The 14,772-nt window shown below is 44.0% G+C and overlaps 1 protein-coding gene across 4 annotated transcripts in view; it reads right to left on the bottom strand.

Annotated features, from left to right (window-relative positions):
• Positions 1-10,846, bottom strand: part of LOC126470523 (uncharacterized) — a 253,347-nt gene extending 242,501 nt beyond the window's left edge. For 2 of the 4 annotated variants that reach the window (XM_050098440.1, XM_050098437.1), the window contains exon 1: positions 10,709-10,846. The gene's annotated coding sequence lies outside the window, so the exon portion shown is untranslated. Of the gene's footprint in view, positions 1-10,704 lie in introns of all 4 variants that reach the window. The other 2 variants (XM_050098441.1, XM_050098439.1) reach the window with 1 other exon arrangement.
• Positions 10,847-14,772: the final 3,926 nt, after the last annotated feature.

The following is a 14,772-nucleotide window of genomic DNA, read 5'->3' as shown; positions in this document are numbered from 1 at the left end:
GTCCTCTGTTAGAATATTGCTGCGCGGTGTGGGATCCTTACCAGGTGGGATTGACGGAGGACATCGAAAGGGTGCAAAAAAGGGCTGCTCGTTTTGTGTTATCATGTAATAGGGAAGAGAGTATGGCAGATATGATACGCGAGTTGGGATGGAAGTCATTAAAGCAAAGACGTTTTTCGTCGCGGCGAGATCTATTTACGAAATTTCAGTCACCAACTTTCTTTTCCGAATGCGAAAATATTTTTTTGAGGCCAACCAACACAGGTAGGAATGATCATCAAAATAAAATAAGAGAAATCAGAGCTCGAACAGAAAGGTTTATGTGTTCGTTTTTCCCGCGCGCTGTTCGGGAGTGGAATGGTGGAGAGATAGTATGATTGTGGTTCGATGAACCCTCTGCCAAGCACTTAAATGTGAATTGCAGAGTAATCATGAAGATGTAGATCTAACAGGCCAAAGCAATATGTCGACACTCCGTGAGTTACAACAGCGGTATGTGGGCGAGCGTTATCCTGTTGTAAAACACTCACTGGAAAGCTGTTTATGAGCAGCACAACAGGTCGAAGCACCAGACTGACGAACAAATTTCCAATCAGGGTGCGTGGGATAACCGCGAGAACGCCCCTGCTCTCATACGAAATCGCACCCGCAGACAATAATACCAGATATGTACGTCCAGTGGGTCTAGTGCGCAGACAGGTTGGTTGCAGACCCTGAACTGACCTGCTTCTAACCAACACTCGGTCATCACTGGCACCGAAGCAGAACCAGCTTTCATCAGTAAAAACAACAGAACTCCACCCTGCCCCCCAATGAGCTCTCGCTTGACACCGCTGAAGTCGCAAATGGCAGTGTTTTGGGGTCAGTAGAATGCACGCTACAGGGGATCTGGCTCGGGGCTGTCCTTGAAATAACAGTTCTTTGTGTGGTGTCACCGCCAGACACCACACTTGCTAGATGGTAGCTTTAAATCGGCCGCGGTCCATTAGTGGATGTCGGACCCGCGTGTCGCCACTGTGTGATCGCAGACCGAGCGCCACCACAAGGCAGGTCTCGAGATACGGAATAGCACTCGCCCCAGTTGTACGGACGACATTGCTAGCGACTACACGGACGAAGCATCGCTCATTAGCCAAGCAGATAGTTAGAATAGCCTTCAGCTAAGTCCATGGCTACGACCTAGCAAGGCGCCATTAGCCTTACCTAGTTTGATAGTTATTGTATGAAATGTCTCATCAAGAACGCTGTATACAAATGGTGGATTAAAGTTAAGTATTCCAGCAGCCACGTACTTTTCTTTATCGCATTTATGAAGTATCCTGTTTCAGACCATCAAGTCCGCCTGCTTGCTTAATGGCCGCCTCCCTTAAATAATGTGCGTAGTGTTGGCAATCTGTCAACACTACACTTTGTGTCACTGTAATGTAGAGCTGCTGCTGAAATTGCTGCCGGCCCCTCCCGCCGGAGGTTCGAGTCCTCCCTCGGGCATGTGTGTGTGTGTGTGTGTGTGTGTGTGTGTGTGTGTGTGTGTGTGTGTGTGTGTTGTTCTTAGCATAGGTTAGTTTAAGTAGTGTGTAAGTCTAGGGACCGATGATCTAAGCAGTTTGGTCCCTTAGGAATTCACATACATTTGAACATCAAATTGCTGCAGCAGATGCAGTACGATGCGCCAGAGTCATACGCCAATAACGATGGTCTTACATCTCTTAAGTGCCACGTGGTCGTCCGGGGCCCGCACTTCTTGTGACCGCACATTCTAGTGCCCACTGCTGCCAACAACCATCTGCAGTGGCTACATTTCTGCCAAGTCTTTCTGCAGTACCGTAGAAGGAACATCCAACTTCTCATAGCCCTATCACACGACATCGTTCAAACTAAGTGAGGTGTTGATAATGGCATCTTTGTCGCCTTAAAGGCATTCTCAACTGACATCAACTCACAACTGTTACAGTGTGTATCTAAAGCAAACCTGCTTTGCATCGTCACAGTGGCGCTACTAGCAGCACTCTAATGCAGCTAGCGCGGAGATTGAATAAACATCATCTTTCAGACGTAGAAACACGCCTACCAACCTTCGTTTATGTCTCTCAACTCCTTCTTGGTATTGCGATTTTTTCCGTCAGTGTAGAGGATCTGGAGAAGATCCAACGTAGAGCACTGCGCTTCGTCACGATAACGTTACAGGGATGTTCAATGTACTGCAGTTGCAGAGACTACAAGAGAGGTGTTGAGCACGACGGAGAGGTTTAGTACTTAAATTACGAAAGAGTACGTTGCGACAAGTCGGACAACACATTATTTCCCCCATATAGGCCTCGGGGAATGGCCACGAAGAGAAAATGCGAGAAATTAGAGCTAATACAAAGGTTTATAGACAATCATCCTTCCCACGCGCCATTCGCGAATGGAACAAGGATGTGGGGTATCAGTCAGCGGTACCAGAAGTACCCTCCGTCATACATCGTCAGGTTTCTTGCGGAGTATTGATGTGGATACAGATGTTGATGTAGAAGTTGTCTGTTTACTTCTTCGAGTACGGCCCAGTACTTTTGCTTCATTTGCAGTCTTAAGAAATGCATTATTATTTAGCGTTTTGCGAGAGATCCTGAAGTAGGATATTGCTACAGTGGTTACTGGATGTTTTGGGCATCAACATTTGGTAGGCAAGGGTATTTCTTGTAATCTGCCTTGGTGCAGTTTTACATTGTGTTCCTCAGTTCTTTTTCAGCAGAAACTTACTAATATCCTTACTATTCCGTGGATAGTTTTTGGCATCTTCGACCATTAGCTAACAATATATTTTATACGCCATGCCAGACGTGTATTAAAGCTGAAATACATATTCTTTCCGAAATTAATAATTTCTGTCTCCTATTCGTAGGGTGACACGACTGCCTGTTTATCTACACTCCCGGACATGGAAAAAAGAACACATTGACACCGGTGTGTCAGACCCACCATACTTGGACCTGGGACCGGACCGCAGCGACGTACGGATGCACGCCAAGACCGTAGGATCCTACGCAGTGCCGTAGGGGACCGCACCGCCACTTCCCAGCAAATTAGGGACACTGTTGCTCCTGGGGTATCGGCGAGGACCATTCGCAACCGTCTCCATGAAGCTGGGCTACAGTCCCGCACACCGTTAGGCCGTCTTCCGCTCACGCCCCAACATCGTGCAGCCCGCCTCCACTGGTGTCGCGACAGGCGTGAATGGAGGGACGAATGGAGACGTGTCGTCTTCAGCGATGAGAGTCGCTTCTGCCTTGGTGCCAATGATGGTCGTATGCGTGTTTGGCGCCGTGCAGGTGAGCGCCACAATCAGGACTGCATACGACCGAGGCGCACAGGGCCAACACCCGGCATCATGGTGTGGGGAGCGATCTCCTACACCGGCCGTACACCACTGGTGATCGTCGAGGGGACACTGAATAGTGCACGGTACATCCAAACCGTCATCGAACCCATCGTTCTACCAATCCTAGACCAGCAAGGGAACTTGCTGTTCCAACAGGGCAATGCACGTTCGCATGTATCCCGTGCCACCCAACGTGCTCTAGAAGGTGTAAGTCAACTACCCTGGCCAGCAAGATCTCCGGATCTGTCCCCCATTGAGCATGTTTGGGACTGGATGAAGCGTCGTCTCACGCGGTCTGCACGTCCAGCACGAACGCTGGTCCAACTGAGGCGCCAGGTGGAAATGGCATGGCAAGCCGTTCCACAGGACTACATCCAGCATCTCTACGATCGTCTCCATGGGAGAATAGCAGCCTGCATTGCTGCGAAAGGTGGATATACACTGTACTAGTGCCGACATTGTGCATGCTCTTTTGCCTATGTCAATGTGCCTGTGGTTCTGTCAGTGTGATCATGTGATGTATCTGACCCCAGGAATGTGTCAATAAAGTTTCCCCTTCCTGGGACAATGAATTCACGGTGTTCTTATTTCAATTTCCAGGAGTGTATTTTGCTTCAGTTATATTTTCAGCTTTTTTGTGCTGTATATCCTGACGACCATGACTGCTACAACTGAGTAATGATCGAACATATCTGTCAGCTGTCTGAATGAGAACATTCTGAAATATGTCACGTCCATTCGTCGGCAATAAATATCATAATGTGTTTAAGTATTTAGCAGGTTTAGTAACAACCTATTCCATATAATTTTCAGATTAATATTTTATAACGGTTACGAAAGATGTTTTGCCTCGCTCATCACTCAGAAATTGTATTTTTCGCAGTTTCTGATGGCTGTTATAAATTTCTTGCAGATAATGGTCCATGACAAGGAAAACAACGCGATGATAATCTGCGGCTCAGGTACTACTGCGGCATGTCTGGGTGCCGCAAGATGAACCAAATAGTTTACTGTCTATCTTCTTTATTTTTTAACTTTGTGCTTTCGGTTAACACTTAGGTTTGTTCTAAGGCTCTCACCACCGTCAGACTAGGCTTTCGGACAACTGTTAGTGGAGGGCGTTACGTTAGTCAGTGCTTCAAACTCTTTAACTGTTTTTTAAGCTCTTCTGTGGGTGATCACCAGTACTCTGAGAATCCGATCTGTCGAGAGCATTTCTCAGAGCCTGATATCATCGTTTTGGAGCCGCCTTCAGCAACGCTCATCCCAACATTAATAGCTAGGTTGTCCGTCTTTGGAACGAAATACATCACTGATTGTGCGTCTCAGGCATCCGACAGGTTGTTGGTGGGTTTATGGAGGTATGTAACATTAGATGTCTATGCACAGGTCATGTAATTCATGTAAATAACGGGCCGCTGATTTGCGTATGCGATGAAGGCGCCTGATAGCTACCCAGATCGGTGCCATAGGATTTACGTCAGGCGAATTTGGTCGCCGAGACATCAATGTGAGTTCACTATAATGCTCCTCAAACCACTGTAGAACGGTTCTGGCTCTGAGACACGGACAATTATACTGCTGAAAGATGACATCTCCGTCGGGGAAGAATCAATCATAAAGGTTCAAATGGCTCTGAGCACTATGGGACTTTACATCTGAGGTCATCAGTACCCCAGAACTTAGAACTACGTAAACCTAACTAACGTAAGGACATCACACATATCCATGTCCGAGGCAGGTTTCGAACCTGCGACCGTAGCAGCAGCGCGGTTCCGGACTGAAGCGCCTAGAACCGCTCGGCCACAACGGCCGGCAATCAATCATAAAGGGATGCAGGTGGTTCGCAGCTATCGGCGTGTCTTCGATTACTACCACAGGTTCCATGCAAACGCAGGAGAAGTCTCCCATAGCATAATACTGCTCCCACCAGTCTCCGTCCGTCGCGCGCTGCACGTTTCGAGCCGCCGTTCACCTCGATGACCAAAAATGTAATTCACCTGAAGGGCCGCATTTTTGCACTGATCGGCAGTCGAATCCCGATGGTCCCGTGTCCACTGCAATCGTAATTGACGACGTGATTGGGTCAACATGTGAAAACGTAGGCGAGCTCCATGTTCAACAATGTACGACGAACGGTGTGCTCCGAAACACTTGTGGGTGCACCAGCACTGTGCCCTTTCGACAGAGATGCCGCAGATCACAATCTATACTACTTTACAGAGCAGACGAGCCTTCGAACCCCACTTTCTGTGAAGTCGCGGACGTCCAACCGTTTAGCGCCTAGTGGTAGTTGAACTGTCCTACCACTTTCCGTAGATCCTCGCGACAGTAGCATGTGAACATTCGATCAGTTTCGCCGTTTTCGAGATACTCGTCCGCAGACTCTGCGTAGTAATAATCTGCCGTTTGTCAAAGTCGCTTATCTCTATGGATTTCCCCATTTGCAAGCCACATCTTCGCTACGATGATTCATTGTGCTTGTCTGCTCCGCTTACACACATTTGTTACCGTGTCACGATCCCGCAGTGCCATCAGGGGCATCCATCGTCGCAGTGGGCAGTGGTCATAATATTCTGGCTTATCAGTGTATGTATTAATGTTTGAGCATACCCCTGAGATGATTAAAACAAAAAATGATCATTACCACATTCGATGTGGACTGTGTAGCTTCCTAATACGAGTGCTATCCATAGCCACTTTTGTTGGTGCGGTCAGCTCAGTCACTGGTGGATTTCGTTCATCCATACGAGCAGCGGTACAAGTACGAAATGGTGTAACACAATGGCGAGTATGAGAGAAGAGATGCCAATGATGCCAGGTTAACTGCGTCAATATCGAAAAATAAGACAGTCGTTATTCCGGGAGGGACGTAAACACTTTAAATGCGTCATCCATCCATTCACCCTGACGATGTGCAATTCGTTGGCAGTGGAAATTAATTTACATTTTCTTTGGGACCGCCGAAACAGACGAGCTGTACGACCATTACCTAGTACAGCCACGCGAAGTTATTAAGACAAAAGGCTTCGGCATATTTTGGTAAAATATGAATCAGATAAAAAGATTTCTTTAAATGTCCAGATTAATGGCTATGCGATACAATATCGCCATCTGCAGCGAGTATTTTCTTTTTCCTTTTGATCGACGATAAATCTGTTTTGACTTACACAGGTTGACCAAGAACTTCACCGGCAAACTTTCAGAGATTGTTCATGGATACCTTCTGAGTATTTAGGTGTAAGACGCCCACGGTCTGTGGCGGCTCGCTACAGAGTTACTGTATTTCGTTTAATTTATTGTCTCAGTTAGCTTTGTATTTTCATTGCACTGAAAGTAGTAGATAACAGTGTAAATGTCGACGACCTAGTTTCCATCCGCTCATTTTACCTGCTATTGTCTACAGTTATGCCATCCTTACACTCGATGTTAAGTCCGCTGAGTGTTCAGCGCGACAGAATGTCAATCCTAAGGGCCTGGGTTGGAGATTTTCTCCGCTCAGATACTGGGTGTTGTGTAGTCCTAATCATCATTATTTCATCCCCATCGACGCGCACGTCGCCGAAGTGGCGTCAAATCGGAAGTCAGGCACCCGGCAAACGGTCTACCCGACGGCAGGCCATAAGTCACACGACTCGATGTTAAGAAGCACAATGACAACAATGGAATAGTCGCGGTGGTCAATGACACCATTGGATTTCACCTTCTGTAGACATGTGAAGAACCAAGATTACGAGACTCCGGTCGAAACTCGCACGGACCTGGACGCTAGGATTATCGCAGCAGCGGAAGTACGCCAATTTCCTGGGATTCTTGAGTTTGTAACATAGCCGACGGTGCGTCGCTTTACACACTGCAGTGGTCGTGGTGGTCTAAATTTTGAACAATACTTGTACGCAAACAGTTTCACATTCCTTACGTGCTGTACTGCACACTGACTCAAGAGACTTAACACCCTCTGATGAAAGTTTGTGTGTTCCGTGTGAGGGATGTTGCACTACTCTGTATTGTGTGTTGGACGTTTTGATTATTGCATACTACACGCGTCTTCACTGTTGTGAAGGTATTTTGAAAGAAATACGGGTGATTGAGGTAACAAACCAAATTAATCATAATTACACTCTAAGACAAAAAAAGACTACTCACCACGAAGGAATTATCCGAACTGGACAGAAATCGGTAGATGCGATGACATGTACAGACATACAAATGTCTATAATTTCAGAAAAATTGGATGATTTATTCAAGAGAGAGAACTTAACAAATTGACCAAGTCAATAACACGTTGGTCCACCTCTGGCCCTCCTGAAAGCAGTTATTCGACTTAGCATTGATTGATAGAGTTATTGGATGTCCACCTTTGGGATATCGAGCCAAATTCTGTTCAAATGGCGCGTTAGATCGTCATAATTCCTAGATGACTAGAGAGCCCTGCCCGTAATGCTCCAAACGTTCTCAATTGGTTAGAGATTCGGTGATCTTGCTGGCCAAGATAGGGTTGGGCAAGCACGAAAACGAACAGTATAACTCACGCCGTGTGCGGGCGGGAATTGTCTTGCTGAAATGCAAGCCCAGAATGGCCTGCATTAAGGGCAGCGAAGCGGTGGTAGAGCATTGTCGATGTAGGGCTGTGCTGTAAGGGTGCCGCGGTCGTGACAACCAAAGGGGCCAGCTATGAAAAGGAATGCCACCCCAAGACCATCACTCCTGCATGTCGGACTGTATAGCGGGCGACAGCCAGGTTAGTATCTCCCCACTGCCCCGGACGTCTTCATGCACGTCATCAGCGCTCAATTAGAAGCGAAACTCATCACTGAGGACAATTCTACACCAGTCGCTCAGATTCCAGGCCGAAGACGTGTCTGGAGACGTCCCAGACAGTAGTGATATACCAACCTTACTGTCGCCCGCCATACGCCCGACAATCAGGAGTGATGGTCTGAGGTACGGTTTATTTTCATAGCAGGGCCCCTTTGTCATCCGCGGCACCCTTGCAGTACAGCGGTATGTCGACGATATTCTAGACCCCGTAATGTTGCCCTTCATGGCACGCCATCCTGGATTTACATTTCAGCAAGATAATGCCCACCCGCACATGGGGAGGGTTTATACTGCCTGTCTTAGTGTTTGCCAAACGCTACCCTGGCCAGCAAGGCCACCGGATATCTTTCCCACTGAAAACGTTTGGAGCATTATGGGCATGGCCCTTCACCCAGTTCGGGATTTCGACGATCTAACTTACCAGTTGAACATAATTTGGCTCGATATCCGTCAGGTGGACGTCCAGTAACTCAACCAATGAATGCCAATCTGAATCACTGCTTTCATAAGGACCACAGATGGGCAAACTTGTTCTTGACTTTCTTAGTTTGTGAAGCTCTTTCTGTTGAATAAGTCATCCAATTATTCTGAAATTGCAATCCTTTGTTTGCCTGTAAATGCACATCACATCTACCGATTTCCAGCAAGTTCGGATAATTTCTTCGTGTTGTCCCCCCCCCCCCCCCCCTGAAGTGTACATGAAACGAGTCGCGGGTGCCTTATACTAAAATACTCAGGAGCAATTCCTGAATGACCTCTGACAGTTTGTCGGTGGAGCTCTGTTTCACCCAGTTAGGAACCTATTTGGTGGGAGTCAAAAGTTACGAGAAGTCATCCAAGGCTTAACTGTAGTAACCAGATTCAAATGGGTGCAGCTTGTAGTAATTCTTCAGATATGAAGACACTTATACATGACAGGCTAGCATGGAGAGCTGCATCAAAACGATCTTCAGTCTGAAGATCACAGTAGTAATACATTTGTTGGTTTCAGATCTTGATATCACATCCTGGTAAAACTTACTGATAGATGATGTCCATTCGTATATAATCATGAAACCATAGATAAAATTACAGCACGAATCTGATGCTATTGGACTACCTGAAACTGAAAATTTTGTCAGTCACCCCATTTCATGGACGTTAACCACTGTATACCTGAACATCTCACCAGAAGAATTAATTGTAGCTCCACCACGCAACCTCTTGGTACAGCTGAATATGGCTACTTTTAAGTGGACAATTTTAGGTACTTTGTTGTAATCCCTTGTAAAATCGAAATTACAGTCAGATGGTCATGACAAAACCTAGTCACTGTGAACGAAAATATGACTTCATTTTTTTTCTAAATTACTCTTATTTATACAGCCCGTCATTTCAGAAGGTACTTATCACTGGCAAATCTCGTAAGGTTTCGGAGCTTCGTCTTTGAAAGATTTATTGGTGTATTAATAAAGGTTTAAGGAGTATCGTGCGAGACAGCTTAATGACTGTATTAGTTATGCTATGGGGATCAGTCGCTCGGCAATAAAATCGGAACACTACGTATTTTCTGTTATTCAAGAACTAATTAATGTAACTAGTTTACTCCTTTTCAAATGCGTGCTATATTAGAAATTAGAGGGCTGACCGTCTATGAAACGAGGCTACATATTACAGACAGTGCATGTAAGCTCACATCCTCTCACATGAATCGGGAACAATTCCAAGTGCTATATCCAAGTACCTCTATCAATAGTAGTCTACATGTTAAGGCACAATGTAGTGCTGCGGAAATTAGGAATCCCTCAGAGAATTTGACATATATTCCACGTATACTAATAACAAGACGAAATTTTAATCGTGAAACAGACAGGCAGCGAGCGATTGGTGAACACAGACAGCATAACCCATTGTTTACATTCGATACAGAGGAGACAGTGAGCCGAATCCGGTAGCAAATGACTGAAAGTAAACAATTTTTAAGTCACCATTCTTAATCTTTTTGAATGCATAACTTTTCAAAAATGAATATTTTTGCACCTACATAATGGATCATAATTATATACGCAATAGCTTAAAGAATATGAACAACTTTAGATGTCGTTACATTCGAATAAACGCTAATATGACGTTACATTTTTTTCCCCCTAAGGAAATCAGCGTGAATTCACTGAAGGAAAATAAGTAATACGTGGGTTCAGCGACTTTTATAATTATACATTGTGATATTAAGCATATTTGACAGCTAATTCACACAGTTCTATCAGAAGAAATTGCATATATTTTTACGGTGATGAAGTTCGCACCTTAAACTATTGCACACAGGTACTTTTCTTTATAAAACAAACGATCATTACTCACCAATTATCTGTTTGTTTGTAAAGAAAGACAAGCGAATGCCTGCATTAAAAATAATGGGAAATATCTTTCAAGTAAGTTATTGATTTTGTCAATAACTAGTAACAAAATACGCAGAAATTAGACATTCTATCCATTGATAAATCGCAACAATAACAAATATATCGTCAACGAAATTGTGCTCTTACCTACCTGCCAAAGGATCTGAAACCTCGGCGTAACTAGGAAAGCAGGGAGTGCCTCAGATTGATCCGGTAACCCGACTGCAGCTGAGTCGAAGAGCCAACTGTCAGATGCGTTAAAAGGCGCGCGCATGTAGCTACACACGTAGTTTATATGGCGGCCCGTAGATGACGTCCATGTACACGTGATGCGACGCAGCTCTACTTGCTGCCGTCACCGCTAGATTGCGTGTACACCACGTTCCTCTTCTCAACGGCAGATGGCAACTGCGTGCAAGCATGGGCGTTATTGTGTGGAGGAGGCACTAGTTTGAATCGAGTCGTCTTGCGTGGAAAGTCAGCACTGTGTGTGAGCTACGACACAGTTGATATCAAGATATCTATTTCTTCTGAAAGTAATAGGGAACAAATATTTTTAACCTTTAATTAAAGATAAAATTTGTGTGTAATAATTCGTTCAAGTAGTATAGGATTATTGTCTCTCTTATATCTTTTTATGTGCTACTGGCATTGTGTGAAATCTCTGTATTCTATAGAATGCCTGATAGTTTTAGGCAAACTATGAAATATATTTTTTTTCTGAAAATGTTACACACTTTTCCTAGGAATAATATACAATTCCTAGGCATATACAGAATGACCAGTACCATTTACGGAAAGTATTAAAACGACACAAAACGAGAAGCCTTGATTAATTATTGCACGCATTTGAAACTAAAAGAACAAAACTACGAAATAAAGCATAGGATACTCACTTTTCTTCCTCACAAAAAACACTTTACGTTCTGGAAATTTGATCTTGCACATACATTTCACGACTTAAAAACGAATGTCGACAGAATACTGGTATCGGTAAAACAGAAAGCAGAACAGACATGACCCACTTGTTGCATCACGGAAGCTAGAGTGACAATTTGAATTTGCACTTAATTTTCTTTTTGACACAAAGGCACCTCATATTTTGGCATTTCGTGTTGCACGTACACCTGATGCTTCGTGTGGACTGAGAAGTAAATGCAGATCGGGGACGTATCTCTTGATGAGGAATGTCTTTAGTTCTCATTAAGTTCTTTCGACATACGGCGAATTCTGATTTTGCGTTGAGCTGCTTGAGATTCCTTCTGTAGTTTCAAGTCGGTAAAAGCCATCTTCCCTCACGTTCAGGACAACAGCTAACAGACTGTGTGAGTCACCCCGTTCTTAGTCGACATCGGGAATAGGAACTCGCACAGTGGTACCCAAAGGCACAGGATGAATTTTCAATTTTTTGGCTCGAATCTCAAAGTCCAATTTCGATTAAATTTTTCTTTGGATAGCTTTCTCAATACTAAAGCAAACACCGCACAAAATGCTAACCCCACAACCTTCTACTTCGTCGCCGTCATTGTCGTTAGGACAATGCCCACAGATTGCATGGTGTTTCAGCTACACTTTTGAAATGTATGAATACCGCTGGTTTCTTTTAAGCAGACGCAGCAGATATCAGAGAAAGAAGGATTTTCAGTAACCACAGAAATCGAAAGCTCTTCGATAAGCGTGGCTTCATGATTGTTTTGGTTTCCTCCCTCAGGGATTGCATTCATATCTGTCTTCTGTTAGGAGCTGTGGATTCTGCATTGATACATTGCGTCTTTCTTTTTGCTATTGTGTTGTTCGTACGCTCTCTATTATTTTTTTCAGCTCTTCCTCAGTCTCTGCGTCTTGCAAAACGTCGTCAGCCAGGGACGTAGAGAGAGCTACTGGCTTCGTATGGCACCTGTTAATCCCAGTACGAAAAGCTGTGTTTTTCGTAAGTTGAGCGAACCGCAGGCCGCCACTCCAGCGGCTAGTTTTTTCATCTTACATCCAAGCACACAGCATATTTTCAGTGTCCTGATTTGCCTTTTCTACGCTCCCTTGACTTTGTGAGTGGCGCGGCTTACCATGGGCGATCTTCAAGGTGGGCCAATGCACCTTCAGGCTGCTTACCACATTGTTTGCAAATTCCCTGCCGTTATCGGACTATAGAATCGCTGAAGCTCCAAGTAACGTAAATATGTCGATGAGGTTGTAGGCTACTTCTTCCTCTCTTTTTGATTTCAGACCTACAGACTTAGTGAGATTATCTTGATAGAGCATTATAAACTTGAACTTTCTTTAAATCGATGAGATCGACCTGACAAAGGGAACTGAATTCCGAAAAAAACTGTTGGCTTTGCCACAAAACCTTTTTGAACACCTTTTTGCTGCTTCTGGCAAGACTCACAAAGGTAAATGTACAGCTCAATATCATGACGGGTAATATCCCTATACTTGAGTGACAGTTATTTCAGCATCCTGTCCCGCCCTTCATGACCGAAAGCCAAATGGACCTTATGGAGTATGTCAAAGAACTCGGTGCTGAGACATAAACATAGCACTGTTACCATCTTTAACAGGATAGGTCAATTTAGTCTTATTCTCGACCATCATTACGATAGTGTTTCAGCAGCCAATATTCATGCGGTTCCTTGTTCATGATCGTCTTAGCTTTTTTCACATCGTTGACTAACTTTCGGTACCTGGTTTCGGTTAGGAAAGCACAGTTTTTAGCGGCACTGGCTCTTACTTGAGGTGATTCATCCCAGAACCGTCGTTTCATGTCAGCATGGAGTGATTCCTGTCTTAGCACTACACTCCCTTCCAACATGGTGATAAAAGAACAACGAGAAAGGATGACGGGAGAGCGTTTGTGGAACTTCAGCCGGACGCGATACATTGTGAACTATTATGGTGATATCCGTGGCGTGACAGTTTACCGTTGTACAACAATACGCTGTCTTCGCAACCATTAAACAAATATCTAAACGCCACGGCAAACAGTGGTGGCGGGCAAAAGTGGGGGGATTAGGCGTGTTATATACTTTACCAGCAGACAATCCGGGAAAGTATACAATGCCTAGGCGATGCATAAAATATCAAACGTTTCGTACTTTGACATTCGATTTTAGACATTCTATACATTATCTAGGCATCCTATAGAATACCGTATTTCACACAATGCCAGTAACATATTCATAGATACAGAGATATATTGGACAAGTCAGATCATACAATATAATGGGTACAAGTTTCCTGAAGATCTTACGAATTCCTTTTTGGAATAGCGAATAGTGAAAATCAAACAATGCTATAATTTTGATCAAATACCTGAGCTGAACATCAAAATATATTAACAATTTTTGCACAATATTTTTGTCAAGTGAGTAGGGTTGCGTATGTCACCACTTTGCAGCTTGTACACATAGGAAAAAAATTACTTTTGCTGATACTAAAAGAAGAAAATTTACAATATACGAATTATCAGGAGTGTATGTGAATATTATCTGTAAAACTTTGTTTTGTATTAAATAGGAAAGATTCTTTAAGCTGCATAGTACTTGCTTTCTGTGAACTGAAGAATATAACTAGAACAAAGCCTTAATAATTACGTTGTAAAGGAAAATAATGTAGGGAGCCTATGATATAGGCTACTAGTACTACTACAACAACAGTTATTACTACTAACAGTAGCAAATGATGTTACCGTTATTTTAAAGACCAGGTTAGCGTCCAGGAAGTTGCAGGTAAGTTGAAGGAAAATAAAGACGCTTAAAGGTGAGCAATGCCCATTACTCCTGAGAACACAACCGTTAAGTAAAAGATCGACAGGATTTAAATGGCACACCATTTCATTATAGAAGCTTACACTATGCTACCAGTGTCCACTAACGGCCAGTTAAAAAAAAAAAAAAACTCTACGTTCATTTCACCAAAAAACCTCCGTCGGGGAGTATGCCTACTGATGTGTAGTAGAAGTGTGTCAGAACGACTAAAAGTCAAAGAAAGGAAACTTCTAAGAAGAGTATTGCACTACATTTGAGGAAGAATGAAAGGAAAGGGATTAATGTCATTGGAGACGGCTGAGAGCATGTCCTTTTCAAAGGAGCGACACCTGCAGTCATCTTTCTCGTTTTAGGAAAATCGCGGGAAACCTACACGTGGATGACGGAGAATGTCACATAGTTCCTCTCAAAAGCAAGTCTTTCAATAATCGTACGGGCGCTGAAATGTTAG

Source organism: Schistocerca serialis, chromosome 3, assembly GCF_023864345.2.
Source record: "Schistocerca serialis cubense isolate TAMUIC-IGC-003099 chromosome 3, iqSchSeri2.2, whole genome shotgun sequence".
Classification (NCBI taxonomy): Eukaryota; Metazoa; Arthropoda; class Insecta; order Orthoptera; family Acrididae; genus Schistocerca; species Schistocerca serialis.
The sequence above is the reverse complement of the archived record's forward strand: the minus strand, read 5'-3'. Positions and strand labels throughout refer to the sequence as shown.